The sequence below is a fragment of the Micropterus dolomieu genome, linkage group LG03, assembly GCF_021292245.1.
Source record: "Micropterus dolomieu isolate WLL.071019.BEF.003 ecotype Adirondacks linkage group LG03, ASM2129224v1, whole genome shotgun sequence".
Classification (NCBI taxonomy): domain Eukaryota; kingdom Metazoa; phylum Chordata; class Actinopteri; order Centrarchiformes; family Centrarchidae; genus Micropterus; species Micropterus dolomieu.
This window is the reverse complement of record NC_060152.1, coordinates 13458222-13474938: the sequence shown is the minus strand read 5'-3', so window position 1 is coordinate 13474938 and position 16717 is coordinate 13458222.

The following is a 16717-nucleotide window of genomic DNA, read 5'->3' as shown; positions in this document are numbered from 1 at the left end:
ACAGGTACGGTAAGGGCCAAGATGCCATTGTGCAGATCTCTTCTACACACGCCCTGCTGAAAAGGGTTGTAGACACTTCCACACTTCGAGTGGAATGTGCACGCACCGCTAATGGTGGGTCTGTTCCCGCCCGTGTACAGGCTTGGGAGATTCATTCACAAAGCCAGCTGGCCAGGCTCTTCTTGGACAGGGTTTTACCGACTGCACTATCACTGAAACAGACAAACAGCTGACCGGTGCATCGAATGGGGGCTGTGTGCTCTACATAGGATGTTAGCATAGCACACATAGACACAGCAGGTGCAATCTCATCTCCCTGTACCCTAAGAGGGGTAGGGGGGTTCAAACACAAAAGTGGTGCATTTATAATTTTGTTCAGTGTAACTCTAAGGGGAAAGACCGTAATGACAAAGATGGTGGTTATCCCGCCCTTCCTGCTTGAAAGTCAATCGTCTGCTTTTAACAGCCAAAGCAGGAAACATGTTTCAGCCAATCGTATAGTTCCACTGACATAAGGGTCTCTTTTACTTCTCCTGCGCATACGTGGTAGTGGTGACACATGCGTAGTAGAAGTATAACCAGTCGGGAGAAACGCTTTTTGAACCTTATTTAGGGGCAAAGTTGGCGATTTTTACTGATTCTATTTATGTAGTTTTTATGCCGTGATCAGTAAAAGTGCATTTCTGGCACTCTCCCCATTCAGTCAGATAAGAGCCTGGTCTTGTTAGTCCGAAATAGCTGCCCGGAGGCGTTGCCAAGATGGCGGCCGAGTGGCATGACTTGCCTATAAGGACTTTGGTAGCATTGATAGGGTGACAAATTACTAGGATCGTCCATGGATTTGCCATTTGCATTTTGCACGAAAATTGCACGCAGCCCCCGGTGCCAGGGGTGTTGGTGCTCAACTTTAATACATGTACTGTATTCTGGCGGAGTAGATTTACATGGGGTGTTTCTTGGGAGATCCTGTACTTCTTATAGGCAGGTTTCACACATTTTATAGAGGACTTTCAGGGAGCAGCTCTGTGCAATTCCCTAATTCATTCTCATCACAGTAAGTGAAAGTGAGAGTCCCTTAAAGGGAAAGTCAGTTTAGGAATCCCGGATGATTTATTGCTTGCTACAAATATATTTTCTACTTCCTATTTGACACCAATTTTACAGTTTATTTTAATTAAGCCTATAGGTTTTATCATAAGTGCTCCTGCAGCTCTGTACTGTTGTCAGTCTCATAACCCTCACTTAAAAAAGTTTATGACACCATAAAACACAGATTTATGATACCTTTCCACTATTTGAATGATATATGAACCATCTCATCTCATTTACCTCTAGGAAAGAAAACATCTTGATCCTATCAGAATGTGTCTGAATCAATTTGACAAATGAACTATAAGTACACAAAGCATGAGACTTAATAAAATAATAATTACAACTCTTGTATGCAGAATAATGTTGCTTTTCCAAGTTTCAAATATTATTCTATATACACTAATGCAAGTTATACAGTAAATACAGTGCTTGTACAAAGACAAATCATTATTCTCATCTTATTATATGTAAGTATATTTACTCAAGTACTGTACTTTTGCAAAATTTTGAGGTACTTTTTTTTGTCACTTTATGCTTCTACTCGACTACATTTTAGAGCAAAATGTTTTCTCCACTACATTTATCTGACAGTTGTACTAGTTACTAGATAATTGTCAGATTAAAATTTTGCATACAAACATATGTATATTTTTTGGATATTAAACCAGTGGTTCTCAAAGGTTTTTTTGCTTGTGACCCTTCAAAGGCGGCATTTCCCCTCCAATCTTTTCTAACTAACTTTCTATTACTGTTCGAACTATCCAATATTTTACAAAAAGTCTATAAAATAAAAATTGATTTGTGTAGAAGATTCAAACTAGCTCCATGCTGAACAGCCACAACAGTAAAATAGTACTTAAAATTAATCAGAATTACCAATCTAATCATGTACTATACACTCAATTTATTAGGTACACCTTGCTAGTACCTAGTTGGACCCCCCTTTTGCCTTCAGAACTGCCTAATTTCTTTGTGGCATACTTTCAACACAGTGTTGAAAACATTCCTCAGAGACTTAGGTCCATATTGACATGATAGCATCACACAGTTGCTGCAGATTTGTCAGCTGCACATCCATGATGCCAATCTCCCATTCCACCACATCTCAAAGGTGCTCTATTGGACTGAGATCCAATAGATCCAATCCTGGTGACTGTGGAGGCCACTGGAGTACAGTGAACTCATTGTCATGTTCAAGAAACCAGTTTGAGATGATTTGAGCTTTGTGACATGGTGCATTATCCTGCTGGAAGTAGCCATCAGAAGATGGGTACAATGTGGTCATAAAGGGATGGACATGGTCAGCGACAATACTCAGGTAGGCTGTGTTTTGGTATTCAGTCCTGTCTTATGTTCAGTCTGCCCAGTGTTAGTTTATTTACTGTTGCCTGTCTTTTGGTTTTGATCTCTGCTTTCCTTAGTTCCTGGCTTTACTCTTCTGTAATTGTCTGGTGTTCTGTCTAATCCTAGTTTCAGTCCTGCCTTGCCCCGTTAGGTTGTTTTTAACTCCCTGCCTCTGTGTTCTAGTTCTGTGTTCTCGAGGTTTTATCTGTAATGATCCCTGTGTTATAGTTGGTCGATGTTTGTCTGTTTACATGGGTTTCTGTTATTGTCAGGGGTTAGATTCTTGTCTGGTATTTTGTAACATGTGTTCTGTCTGTTCCTCCAGTAAACTGCCTGCCTGCCAGTCTCTCTGTTTCCCATGCTGCCTGCCTGCCTGCCTCGTTAGCCTTGATACCTGTCACCTGTGTTGCTCCCGCCCGCACAAATGCAGAAACAACACAGAACATAATGTTATTTTAACATATATTAGCTAGTTGGCGATTGAATAATTGATCTATAAAATCCCTGAATAAATGTAGACCACAATTAACCAACAACTTCTATTTTGAAACAGATTCATCACAGTCTATCAAAGGCCTCCATGCTCCTGTAGTGTGACAAATGGACCTATTAGGTGCCAATTAGGGCTAGATTAAGGTGATGGAAAGCAGTGACAGAGTGAAGGATGTACTTCCACTGTGAGGAGAAACAGGGGGCATGACTAATAATGTTTTTACTCCTTAAGTCTTACTTATGTCTGATGGTTTTGATAGCCTCCAGTGTTCATCATCATTAGAGATGTTTCCCAACACCCCAGGGAGGCTTTTTTCCCAAGGCTGAAAAATGAATTCAACTCAGACAGGGCCCCACAACAGTGTTAAAAACCCTTAACAGTTTTCTGTCTCTTGGTTGTGTTTGTGTTTCACAAATGTAATAACTAAGCAGGCTTCTGGAGCCTCAGTCTTCTCTGTATTGGGAAGCCTAAGGCAGCTCTCAGATGAAACAAAGTCAGGTGATCCCCTGACATTTCATCTAGCGCCATTATAACATTAATATTTTGGGATTTTAGTGACATTTAAATGGATTTTCATGAATTTGGCTACAGACCTGTGGATGAATCCCAATAAACAGATTTTTTTTCTAGCTCACCTTTAAAGTTAAAAGTCGTGGTTTTGTGTGAAATGACTTGACAACTAATGGGTGGGTGGATTGGTATGAAATTTGGTCCAGACATCCATGTTCTCTTCAGGATGAACTGTGATAAATTTGGTGATCCCCTGACTTTGTCATCTAGAGCCATGATTAATTTGTCCAATACTTAAGGAATGTGCCCTCTGAGATCAATAAAGTATTTCTGATATTTCTGACCTACCTTACTTACCTGCAAAACCAATGACATTCTCGTCATCTTAAGCTGCACTTTTTGTTTGGGCTAATTGGCAAATGCTAGCATGCTAACATGCTACACTGGTGAACAAGATAGTGAACATGCTAAACATTGTATTATATTACATAAACTACCTGCTAAACAGCAGCATGTTAGTATTGTAATTGGCATGCATTTAGCTCAAAGCACCTGTGTGTGTGTGTGTGTGTGTGTGTACGAAGGCTACAGCCTCACAGAGCTGCTAGCATGGCTGTAGTTTTGTTTTTTTATAGCCTGCATTTATGTGTTGCTCAATGTCAGTGCTTGATGTATTTATATCTACTCTGATTGTTGTTTCATAGTACCATGCACGAGAAAAGACTAACAATAAAAGATGAATAGATAATTGAACAGAATATTATCCTGAAAAACACATTTGACCTTTTACTTCTAATTTAGTTTTGCCCTGACAAGATGACTCTGAACACTTTTGAAGTGTGGCAAAATGATCTCTCCTGTTACAGTACCTATGCCAAATGAGCCTAGTTAGAAATATATCTGCTGCTGAAATGCTGCAGCTGTGCAGTGTGGTGAAATGGCGCTCCCTTCAACGAGTCCGCCTGCAGAAATTCATTATCTTGAAAGCAAGCGTGGCAAAGACCATGGGCAGGTGGTATGGGTAATTTCACATTTCTCCTGTGCCCTGTGAGTGAAGATGCCACTTTGCATTACCTCTCTGTAGTGGAAGAGCACATTGGCGCGGTCTCTCCAACTGTCAATACATCTAAAACGAGCCCAGTGTTGATAGCCAGCTGATTAGATCAGGAGCTCTAAAGTCCACAGCAGTAATCTGTCTTCACTTTCCAACTGCAGCTCAGATTGGAACTTGCCACCATACTTGGTATGAAACGGATTGGGTTTCATAAATGACAGTGTAACAGCTATTGTCAAAATGTTTCAAGGTTGCAAAAGTGGTCTCAAACACAGCAAGTTGTTTTGTCGAGCTTGTGAAGTGGATTATCAGGATATCTCTGTAATCTCACACTGACATGCGGAGCGATGCAAGCCATATTGATCTTATCGCCCAGCACAATGAGAGCCATATAACTTAGCCAGCAATGAAGCTCTCCCATTGCTTTTTAGGTGTAAACTCTGGAGCATTTCACACAGTGCAAAGTGACAAAGATGTGTGGTTTCAGAAGGTCTGTTTAAAATTAAGCTCAAGATTTACCTCCAAGATCAGCAGCAGCATGTCATCATTATCTGAAGCTGTATCACAGGAGGCAAAGCTCCTTATTTGAACACTGATATCTTTTAAAATTCCCAGTTAGGTGTACACTTAGATTTGTGGAAGCTTAAGGTGGATGCACTACTATTTTAATATCTGTTGTTTTTGTATGTCTGTTTTCAGATATACAGAACCTTTCTCGTGTGATTAACTGCCTCACCAGAGCCACTGTAAATATGCCCCCTGTTTTGATCTTGCTATATTTGGACACACAATGGGTCTCATGTCACAGATGTTATCACAGATTTCCTCAGTTATCTTGAAAGCTGTTTGAACACAGCAGCATGAACACTTGTGTGTACCCCAGGTGCATGTAGGAGAGACATGAACACATAGTTCATCACAGCTGAGAATTTATTGGCTGTCTTTCACCATCACTCAGTCAACCCCAAACCTCAAAGACACACACACATAAACACACACTGTTCCCTCTCTGCTCATGCAAGGTTGGCACCATTAAAATCCACTTTGCTGTCCTGGACACTTCTCCTTTCCATTGTTTATACTGGAGCAGCAGAGTGATTATACTAATCAGGTGTGGTATACACCCTCATCACCAACCGTCTCTGCTGCTGAGGAGGAGTCAACAAAGAAATTAGAGGACAATACCTTCCCAGCTCCAATTTCTCACTATGGGAATTCAGTTTCATTTCAGATAAAATGCATTATTTATATTGTCTCTTTTACACAATCATCAATACAAAGTGTTTGCGTTGCAGTGTTCAGCAGTGTTTTTAGCAAGGTTTATTACTCATGGTGCAATAAATGTAAATGTTCCATGAACTGCATTTTCATTTGTTTGCAGCTGATCTTGTAGAAATCTGTATTGTATTGCAAAACAAGAACGATGAATGCCTTCAATATACATGCCGCAGCAAAGTTAGCCCACAACAGCTGGCAAGTTAGCACCATACTGGTAAGTTAATGTATGGGTTGTGTTATCAAATTATATGAATACATTTTTTGCCATAAAATAGTGAATAAAAAGAACACATATATCAGTGATAAGGAAGTAATGATGAGTTGAAAATAATGAAATTGGGCAAAAAAAGTAAAGCCACAGTATGTATGTTTGTAGTAATACTCAGCCAATCTAAACTGGGCCTCAAGCAGTGGAGATGGAGAATGGCAAGCACGGTTTCTCATTAGGTGTTTTTTCCAACGGTCAGTGGATATGTAAATAAGGAACACTGGAGAAAAAAAAATGAATAAAATAATAATGAGAAGCTGAAATTGAAATTTGTTTTCTCAATATCATATCGCTGTTTGCCAGTGCACCATGGTGTAATATTGCAGACCATAAATTAAATACTTTCGAGGCTGGCCAAGGGTCACAATCTCATCAACTGCATCTTAGTATAGGATTTCATTATTCAGTATCATAACATATTTCAGAAAAAAAACTGAATAAATGATTGACAATGAGTGAATGAGGGAAACGGAATAAATGACAAACATCAAATTATTTATTTATTTATTTCATATGAAAGGTAACCTTGATATAGTAACTTTAATACTTGAGTCAAACGTTTCTTCACAGTGCATACTGTGCTGCAAAAGTCTGGTAAGCAGACTTCTCAAAAGTGATTTTCAAAAACAGCAATACTTTGAGGAATAATACCATCTTGAAATTTAATATAGCATATTAATGAAGACATTTGTAGTCCTGAATCCATGTATTACTTTGATTAGTGAACCTCATCCATGCAGCCTTCGTGTCCTTTCATGATACAAGGTCATTGGGTCTTGGCTGATCAATGTGGGCCATTGTTTAAAGGGAATAGTAGCAGTTATAACTAACCTCATAAGACAAGCGATAATGTGTTGAATATAATGTATAGTAATTGGATGTTGAGGTTCTGCAAAGGATGAATTAAGCAAAAAGGTCTTACATGAGTGACAGTAATTGTTGTGTTGGGATCTAGGCTATGTAAAATATTGAGGCTATACAGGTTGACTAATGCATTTGTCAGTATTTTAGTGTTTGAATCCTGTGTGTGAAATTTAAGCACTGAAGAACCCTCAAATATTCCAGCCACAGAACAAAAGTAATATCTATGGAATGTACACTTCTTTCTGCTAGCAATCCTATATTTCCTATTTCCTATCCTATATATTTCCTCCCCTGGAGTTGGCCTTTTGACATGCAAAAACTAGAGACATCGCCTGGTGTTTGGTAAGGATCTGCATAGACTCAGACATGCATCGCTTAAGGATTGTGTATTCAAAGAGCCTTAGTGAACCTCTCTCGCTGTAAAGGTGTCACTGGAGACACTTAGCAGGACAGTAAAGGGGCTGTCTAACCCCTCTCTCTCTCCACAGGTCACCTCCGGACATCAAAAGCACCAACCGTCCTGCCTCAACCTGATTCCTTTTCCCACAGAATGGCTGAGCCATAAAACACCACTCCCTTCTCTTTTTAGCCGATGTGCAAATGTGATAAGCCAGGAATGCGAAAGGGGGAGAACTAACAACCCCTGCCTTCTTGAGCCAACAAAGGTTTCATTGTAAACTGTGTTTGTCCTGTTTAAATAATAACCCTTGCTAATTTAGTAGTAGCGTTTGCCTCTTAGTTTAGTTGTAATGATCCTGTTGTTGGTATCCTAGAGAATCATAAGAAAGCAATCTTGAAAAGTTTCCTAATTTCCTCTTTTTTGTTTTAATTTCTCCCTGTTATTCCCTAGTAATCAGAGTCTGTTTAGTATTAACTAATGCTTTAAACGTTTCATATACAATTTCCTACTAAAACATTCATCCGCATGCTCGTGTGTATAACCAGCTTCCCAGTTCCTAGTTCAAGTGGTGAATCTCAAAGTTGAAACATGTAACCATCAAGTTTACACTGGAAACGTGTAGTTAAGCTTTGTTACGCCTTTAATGACGTATGTAACAATTAAGAAACCCTTAACCCTCTAGTGTTTAATCTTGTTTTGCTTGTCTTTATCTAAATGTTTAGAACCAAGTATTTTTCAAATGTTGATATTGTGGAGAGAGATTAAATGAAAATACGTGCTAAATATATATTTTCTTTATCCCACTAAAAAGTTAACACTTTTGAGGTAACTCCCCCAGAGAAACCCCCTCCCCCAAATAACCATGTCCTAAAGAAGGGAAGTAGATAAAAAGGCCTTGTTGTCTTTTGTCTGTCTCTTAAAAAAAAAAAAAACACTCTTGAAACTAAACTCTTGTAATTACACTTTCGTGAACTTCCTTTACTTTTGAAATTCTGATCTTTTTTCATTCCGTACTTTAAAACGTCCTTCAGACGAGCTGAGAAAGCTAATGTCTTTGAATCCCCAATTTTCTTAGCGGGAGATTTGATTTTGATTTTTGTTTGGAGCTGCCTGGGATGAAACTTTCCCCAGACTTGTTTAAACTCAGTAACATTAAATAGCCTATATTCCCGGGGCCTCGCGAACCTACGGCGAATGTATGCGTCTTGATTTTGTTGTTTTAACGTCATCTGATTGTTCTAAGCAACTTTGGACCCAGAAGCCCGTTCAATTCTCGCCTCGAGCTGAACGAAGTCACGGCTCCAACGACAGAGTCTGGAGTGTGTTCCGCCGAGCTATAGCGACACCAAACGAACTTAGAGTGCAAAGCCAGGGCTGACCGCCCGTTGCTGCAAGCATTTTCCTGCAAAGGACTCCGGAACGAATCCACCAGTTTGAACTCAACTCCAGACGCCACTGGGGTGTCTGGCCAGGACAACATCCACGAGCCAACCGGCAGTGAGCCTTTGCTACGGGGATTTACGACAAAAGTAAGGCAAAACAAACTACAGTCTGTGACTCGTTGGTGTCCTCTAGTTCGCCCTCATCTATAGTTAAGAAACCCCTAGGTTATTCAAACTAAATTTGCAACATAATTTCCGAGCATTCGTTCCCTCATTCTTGTAGAATCCTCTCCCTCTACAATATAAACTGAAATTCCATTGAGCCTAGTGTACTGATCTTGGCTTGTTACATATTCTGTTCATTACCTTGTGGTTTGTTTCATGTTGACTGTTGTCCCTGTAATATTCCCACATTTACTCCATCTGTTGTACTCCCTTTTGTTAGTCAATAAATTTCACCTTGATCACAGTGATGTGTGTGTATTGTTAAGAATCCGGAGTCCCTGTGCAGAGGATTTACTCCTTCGATATGAGATTGACTGATTGATTTAAGATAATTGAGCGATTACTAACTAACTGATCACTAGTGAATAATTGTATAATTATTAAAACGCTACCCAGAGGTCTGGAGACTCGGGGCGAACTGAATCTCCGGTGGGGCCCTTCTTTTCGAGGTTTATGAGTTAATATTTCTGAAATATTGATTATCATAATTTTATTAAAAATCATACGTAGGCCTGCTACAATAATGTAATGTTAGTTAGCTAGTCAGCGTTAGTGAAGGGTCAATTGTGGTTAGATGTTGAGCACTTTGAGATAAACAGCTGGTGACGTGAATTCTAGAGGAAATACTTTCACTAACATCAGAAGTAAATTAACTGATGCTGCTCTGCTTAACACACAGTATTATTAACTTTACTTATGAAGATAAGTTGATAAGGTCTAGATAATTTAGTAATTAAATTCAGTAATTTAATCAGTGTGTCAATTTTGCCCTGTGGTATTGAAAATGGTATCGAATATCGATAAATTTCAAGGTATTGTATTGAAGTTAGCAGGGCTGCCAACTTTTCAATTTAGTTTGGAGTAAGATTTGGTATTGAGGTCAGTTAATTTTAGGCCTTCTGTGTCATCCCACCGCAGAGGTCATCACTCTTTAATCATCAGGAATTTTGTTTTAAAAGTTCAGCCACATGTATGTGTAGATGAAAAGCCAAGTCAGTAATCATGGTCAGATCAGTGTGATCAGGATACTTGCCAACCTCCAGACATGATAGCCTAAGTTTTTTCCAAACCTAACCATGTATTGGGGAGTCTTCCCACCAGAATCTATGTGTCTAACCAGAGACTGCATTTCTTTTAATTATAGAGAATGTATGGAATATTAAAGTTCTTAATAAGCAAGAGCTTAAGTTTCCTTTAGCAATGGAGGAGCCACTTAATTAGGCGGGGGTCTGGGGTTCCTTCCCCAATAAATTTTTTAACATTTGACTTAATTAATTTTCTGCTCTAATTCTGGCCTTTTCTGCATCGATTTATGGTGGAAATGTTTTTATCTAGGCCATGTCAATGAAACAAAACTCAGGCAGCAGGTGACAATTTAAAAATATACCAGAATATAATTCAGTAGGTGTATGGATTTCAAGTATTCTTTAGGTCCATTTCTTTTTCTTTCATGATTTAGTCTTCCCTCTTTGTTTGGGAAGTTCCTCTTTAAATTTGGCACCTTTTCACCTCAAGCATAAATTTAATTTAGTTAGAAACTCCTAGACTGAATGTTCAAAATTTTGCATCTATCCCATATAATCGTGTAATCTGACATCTCCAGAAAGATTTTTATGAGATCAGATCACAGCATTTTTCAAAATCTCCCCACCCTATAATCTGCTGTTCAATACTTGCACTGCTGATATGATAGAATCTCAGACACAGAACATGTTTAGGACTGTATAAGTTGAGATGAGACCTGTGCAAAACTGAAACTGAACCACAAATCCACACATGTTCAGCAGCTCTGTGCAGCTCACTTTCCCACCAGAGCAAGGCTGTGCTTCAGATTATACATTTTTATATTGCATAACTACCAGCTACATTGCCCGATCACAAACTGTCTGCCACTCACTGCGCAAGAGCGGGTTCGCTTGATTCTTGTCACAGCGTCCGCCGTCCATGCATCAGCTGGGTGGAGTGTAATCACGCGGAGTCTGCGCTATCAGTTAGGCTATAGGCTACATTAGTTTTTCCAATGTGTGAAAACATTGATGCGTGGCGTGAGGGCATATGAAAAATGAGAATGCGTGAGAGTTGGCATTCAGCTAAAGCACCACTGTGCCAAAGTACAGCCTCACAAAGCCACTAGCATGGATGTAAACCATTAAATTTGCTATTAACGCATTTTTGCAGTTTCACAATTTCTTCCAGCAAAGACTTCAAAGGCCAACTTCTGACCTCAACCTTTAGAGGAAGTGTGTTTAAGTTCCATAGTGAGGGCAGAAAAGCACACTTTTCAATTTAAAAATGAACCACTAATACATAGTTGTCACCAGTATCATGGTTTTGAATCCCAAATGGTGCAGACAGTAGGTTTAATTGGTTTCTTCTGTCCTGTTATTATTATATACATTCTTAGACTAAAATTATTGATATGGACCCTTAAAGGAGACCTATATTTTCCAGTCCTATATTGTAGTTCTGTGTCTCCTGTATGGCAGCTTTCCATGATTCAAAGTTCAAAATCCCCCAAAAGCAAAAAAAATGGTGCAGTCTATATAGTGCCCCCATGCAACTACTCACATGCAAAAGTGAAGGGACCTTGCCACAGGTGCCTAGCATCCCAACAAGATGGCACCCTGCTCAAAATGTAAACGAGAAACAACCATAAAGTAACAAACCAACCAAGTAACCCAGTTGGCTGAACAAGGGAAAGCTACACTATTAAACTAGAGAAAAACAAACTACAGGGCAAAACAGGAAACTAAATGAGGCAAAACAGCAGTGGTCTAAAACAAGGAGGAACCTTGTGAGGGAAACAACTAGCCAGACTCAACCTTACAGTACTGCATTAAAATACATTTAAAAACCATGTATCAACTCTCCACCTCTGAGATGGGTCATGAAGATACATCAATGGTCACAGGGCAGGAGAAAAGGAGGTTCCTAACAGTGTCAAAGTGCAGGTAAGCAACATAAACTTTTAAGGTAAAATAGAAATCCATGGAACTATTCCTTTCATATACCTGGGCCACAAACACCAACCACAACCAGATCAGGAAGCAGAGAGAGAGCAAGGGAACACAGGTGTCTTATCTAGCCTAAGCCTAATAAGGAGGTTGGTCAGGGGAGGAGTTAAATCAAGGCTGCATTCAACACCACCACACCTTAACCTGCACTTGGGGAATCTTTCCCCACCACTTTAACATGAACATCCAACACTGTAACATTGTAAATAAGTCATAAAATATGGGAAAGTTTAATGTGTCTTCTTTAAATCCTGTCTGAATGAGAATTGTGGTATAAAGGCATAATGTTGTCGACTTTTATTTGACTAGCACAATGACCTACAGTTAATTTGACTCCTGAATGAGGTATTCAATCAAATCTTCTATGAATTATCAAAGTAATTTGTCTGAAATAGATACAGTTTAAAACTGTAATGTCTGTACTCTCTCACTTGTAATATTCAGAGCTATTAAAAAGGACATATTTTCCAGTCATATGGCCAAATTACATTTCCCAATTGATTTTTATGGGTGCAGTCAACACTGAAGAGTTTAGCCATTATTCTGAATGCCGTATTTGTCGGGCATGAAGGTTATAATAGCTTTTATCAAATGGACTTCTCACTTTAAATAGAGCACAGGATGCTAGTCTACACACATACATCTTGTACTCTTAATCAATAACTGTTGCATCTCAAACAAGGACAGAATGTCAGTGGATGTTTACTTGCCAAAAACTGCTCATCAAATTAAAACACTGCACTGTTGTAAACAGGGAGGACACCTTTATACTCGTATTGTTAGCATTGCTAATGACAGAACGCAAGAGGTCAAAGGACACAGGTAATGTTTGACTTCTTGTTGTAATGAACCCAAAGTTTGCCATCAACTTGAGTTTTGTCTTATTATCAAGATGATCTGAAATGGCACTGTAAAAAATGAATAGGTGTTTCCTTCTGAAACACACTGCAGCTTCTGTGGGTGCACGCCATCCTCTCAAGGACACCAGAGCATGTTCTTTGCCATCCCGTGTGCAGAGCAATGTCAAATATTTTTTATTCTCTCTGGACTGCAAAGCCTTGAGAGAGAGGCTCTCTCTTGCAAAACTAGTCCATGATGGCAGACCTGTAAATGTCTGTGAATCAAAGCATCATAAATCTCTTGACTTCAGAGGGGAGAAGGCAGATGAGGCACTATCTCATGGGTGACATGTCAATTATTCCTCCCTCCCTACCCCAAATATTTTATATGTGGCTACTTGCCATAAACACCACCAACCAACAACTATCTCTGACATCTTGAATCTAGGCCTAAACACATTTTTCAGCACTGGGCAGACACATGATTGATGTGCAGTCCACCCTTCCTCATCACCTGGGGCCAGGATTACTCTTGATCTGAATAATTCATCCAACCTGTTTGTAATCTTCATCACTTTAACATTGCGTCTCGGGTCACTGTTAAATTGGAAAAATTTGTGTTGCCAGCCACTCGTTTCTTCTTCTGCTTCCCTCTGACATGCAGCCAGCTGTGATTATAATTAGAAGTAATTGGGTCTTTTCAAAATGGACGTGGGAGGCTGTCGATATTGACCAGCAGGCGTTTCATCAGGGCGACATCACAGCCAGTGAGTGGGGTGACTGGTGTCACAGCAACACGCCACATCAAAACTCCTCCCGTCTAAAGGCTATTTAAAAAATTGCTGCTCTTTGCAGTTTGCTGTAGGTATGGTAGATACTTAGCTGTTTGCAGTGCTGACAAGGGGAATGAAATTCACCAAGGGGAAATTTAGTCGCTTAATACTTCACCCGCTCAACCTTGCCAAACAATGACGTTTATTCTTCTGTGATGCAATTACGACATAAATTTAAGCAGTGCTGTCAATGCTATTTAGTAGCAGTGGATTAGAGAGACTTCTTATAACGTGTCACTTCCAATAAAGAATTGTTGTTACGAGGAAAATGAGTATTAGATAAAGTAAATTTCCACTTCTGTGTATTAAAAACAAATTCTGTAACAAGAATTTTCTCACAAATGGAACAAAATTCCTCTTGCTCACACTTATTTGGCTCAATATTAGTCACCCCCGAAGCATTATTGATCACCAGTGTGACATTGTATAATGCCCTGTGGCTTTGATGTGACTTACTGCTTGAATAGGAGGAGGGCCATTTGGGATGAAGTATAATTAATATGCTGATGATCGCATATTTTATCCCCGCAACCTTGTTTCTGCTGAGAGAGTAATCAATGGCTTAACCAGAGGAGTCATATATTACAGAACAATCAATGAGTTTGTACCCTGATTCTGTATCACTATCATAGATATATATTGTAGAGAGACAGCTAGATTCATGCAAACCACAGTGACTTTTTTATGATAGCTAGATATCCATTAATCTTACCTTTGATCACATGATTTGTTTTCCTTCTCTTCACTTAAGAAACAGGTTTTTGGTATGTATGACTCACATCAATGAGCTCTCAAGGCCACTGAGTGACGGCAGCTAACACTAGCCAGCTCCTAATCTATCATTTACTTAACAGATGAAATAGTGTCCAGCACAGTATCCTCAATACCCAGGCACGTCTAGTCAGTATTAATCACAGGCCCAGGCTGACAGAGAGAGAAGTCATCTGTATTCCCAACTACCTTTTCAGCAGCATCACCCAATATGTAATTTAATGCACAGACACCGGAGCACCTATAACCTTGCCAACGGGATAGAAATATATCATCAACTTGACAGGAAGTTTCCTGAAGTCTGTCAAATACAATCACAGGATATGGGATAATTCATATGCTGAATATAAACTGATAAACAACCCTATTAACTTGAACACCAGTAGGGATGAAGATCCACTGTTTTTGTGATTATCGTGATGGAATATATTCATGAGAGGATGTCTTTGTAAGATTAATTTCTGCTATATTTATATTCTATTTTTATGTGGATGGTATAGTCTAGAAAACAAAAAGCTGGCATAAAATACGTTATTTTTTTATTACATACAGTATATGGCTGGAACAAGGCAAAGCATTTCATTGAAAAATTGGTCCCACAACCTGTCTTCACACAAACAACCGAGTAATGCCTGACATGTACAGAAGAGTGCTGCTTAGCCTCAAGGTCAGGCCTCAGCCTTGATTCACTTCTGCAGACCCCCCAACTAATGCTTATTATTCTTCTCCCAAGGGGCACGACTGAAAACCGAACTGTCACTGCAATTCAGAAAAGTGCTAGGAATGGTTATAACCACAGTAGCTGCTTACCCAATGTTTGTTGTCTTGGGTGCCTCATAAAAAAAGATGAAAAATTCCCAGAACACAAATTTCATACTGAACAAAACAGTGATAGAAATTTGAAAATGTCAGAATATTTGAGCCTCTCTTAGTGCCAACCTGAGCTGAGATAATGATGATGAAGATGGCTTGTGCATGGTCTTTTGTGTATTGGTGTCCACGATTTTCAAAGAACACAGTGCCAGTGGTGGAGCCCTGTGACCTGTATGTCTCAGGACGTCTATGACGATAAATTAGCAGCCTTCTAACCCTGACAGCAGTCAGTCATCATCTGTTAGTGTGGCACTCGTCCTTCTGTACATCTATGGATCACATGAAATGTTCTTCTGAAAGTTGTTCTGAGCATCAGCCATTTAAGACAATGTGCTTTCATGTTGTGTTTACAGATAATGTGAAGTCACAGTGGTGGAAATTACTGCAATGTAAACAGTCTGTTTGAAAAACTGAAATAGAGGACAGATGGGCATGGACATCCATGCAAGGCAGACAATAAAGCTTCAGTGTGTTTATTTTATGCCACCTGCATTTGTAATGTGAATAACAAGACTAAAATGGAATAAAACCTCACATTTCAGGGAAAAAATACAACTGGTGGCTCAAGTTCACGTCTTGTCTCCCCCTGCCAGTTTTAGTCTTCAGCCATGATAATCTTTCTTTGGCCACTCGGGAGCAGCAGAAGCAACCTGTAAACACAACATAGGCATATTTTTATTTTTAATTTCATAAACTTGTTCTTTACACATCCACCAGGTAAGCAGGTTCAGGTATGTACAGGAGGAGAGGCATCAAGTGGGAGAGGAGCGAGAGGGAGCTTGGGCATCAGAGAGGCAGTGACAGCATGTATAGCCAGAATATTTTCTCATCTAACTCTTAAGGAATTATTTCAACCAAACCAGAATTTGTGATTGGGTTGGGAAAGACTAACCAAGATGGTTTTGGTGAGTTTTATTTTGTTTCTGTCAAGTGTGTTTTAAGATGAATTAAGGCAGGTTGTTCTAGCTGTTTTCCATCCAAAAACAGTGGTCGTTTGTGTCAGCAGAGACCGTCTGGGAGGCCACCATCTTGGTGAGGTCGGCTGAGCTGATACGTCCATAGGACCCGTAGGAGCTACACAGACATGCAGGATATCAATCGATTCATCTCTTCAATACAAAGAGAAAGAACCCATTTTCAGCCCTGTAGGATGTTCTGTTCTCAAGCTGTGGCCTGTAAAGCATGGGAGTGCTTTTGGTCATAGGAATATTGACTGTTTTAATCAATATTTCAATGTTTTGGAAGCTTTAGGTTATTTGAAACATGGTTGTATGGAGAGAAATAATGTTTTAAAGAATAAAATATAAAGTGAACATATAAACAAACGGAACAAGTGAACATATAAACAGTAAATAAGGCCAAAACATGGACATTTGCCTGGTATATTTTTGAAAGATTGTTGTAAATCAGTTTCTTTTCATCAAATTTACAGTTATAGTTGTATTGCAGGTCTATTATAAAGATATTCAGGTGCATT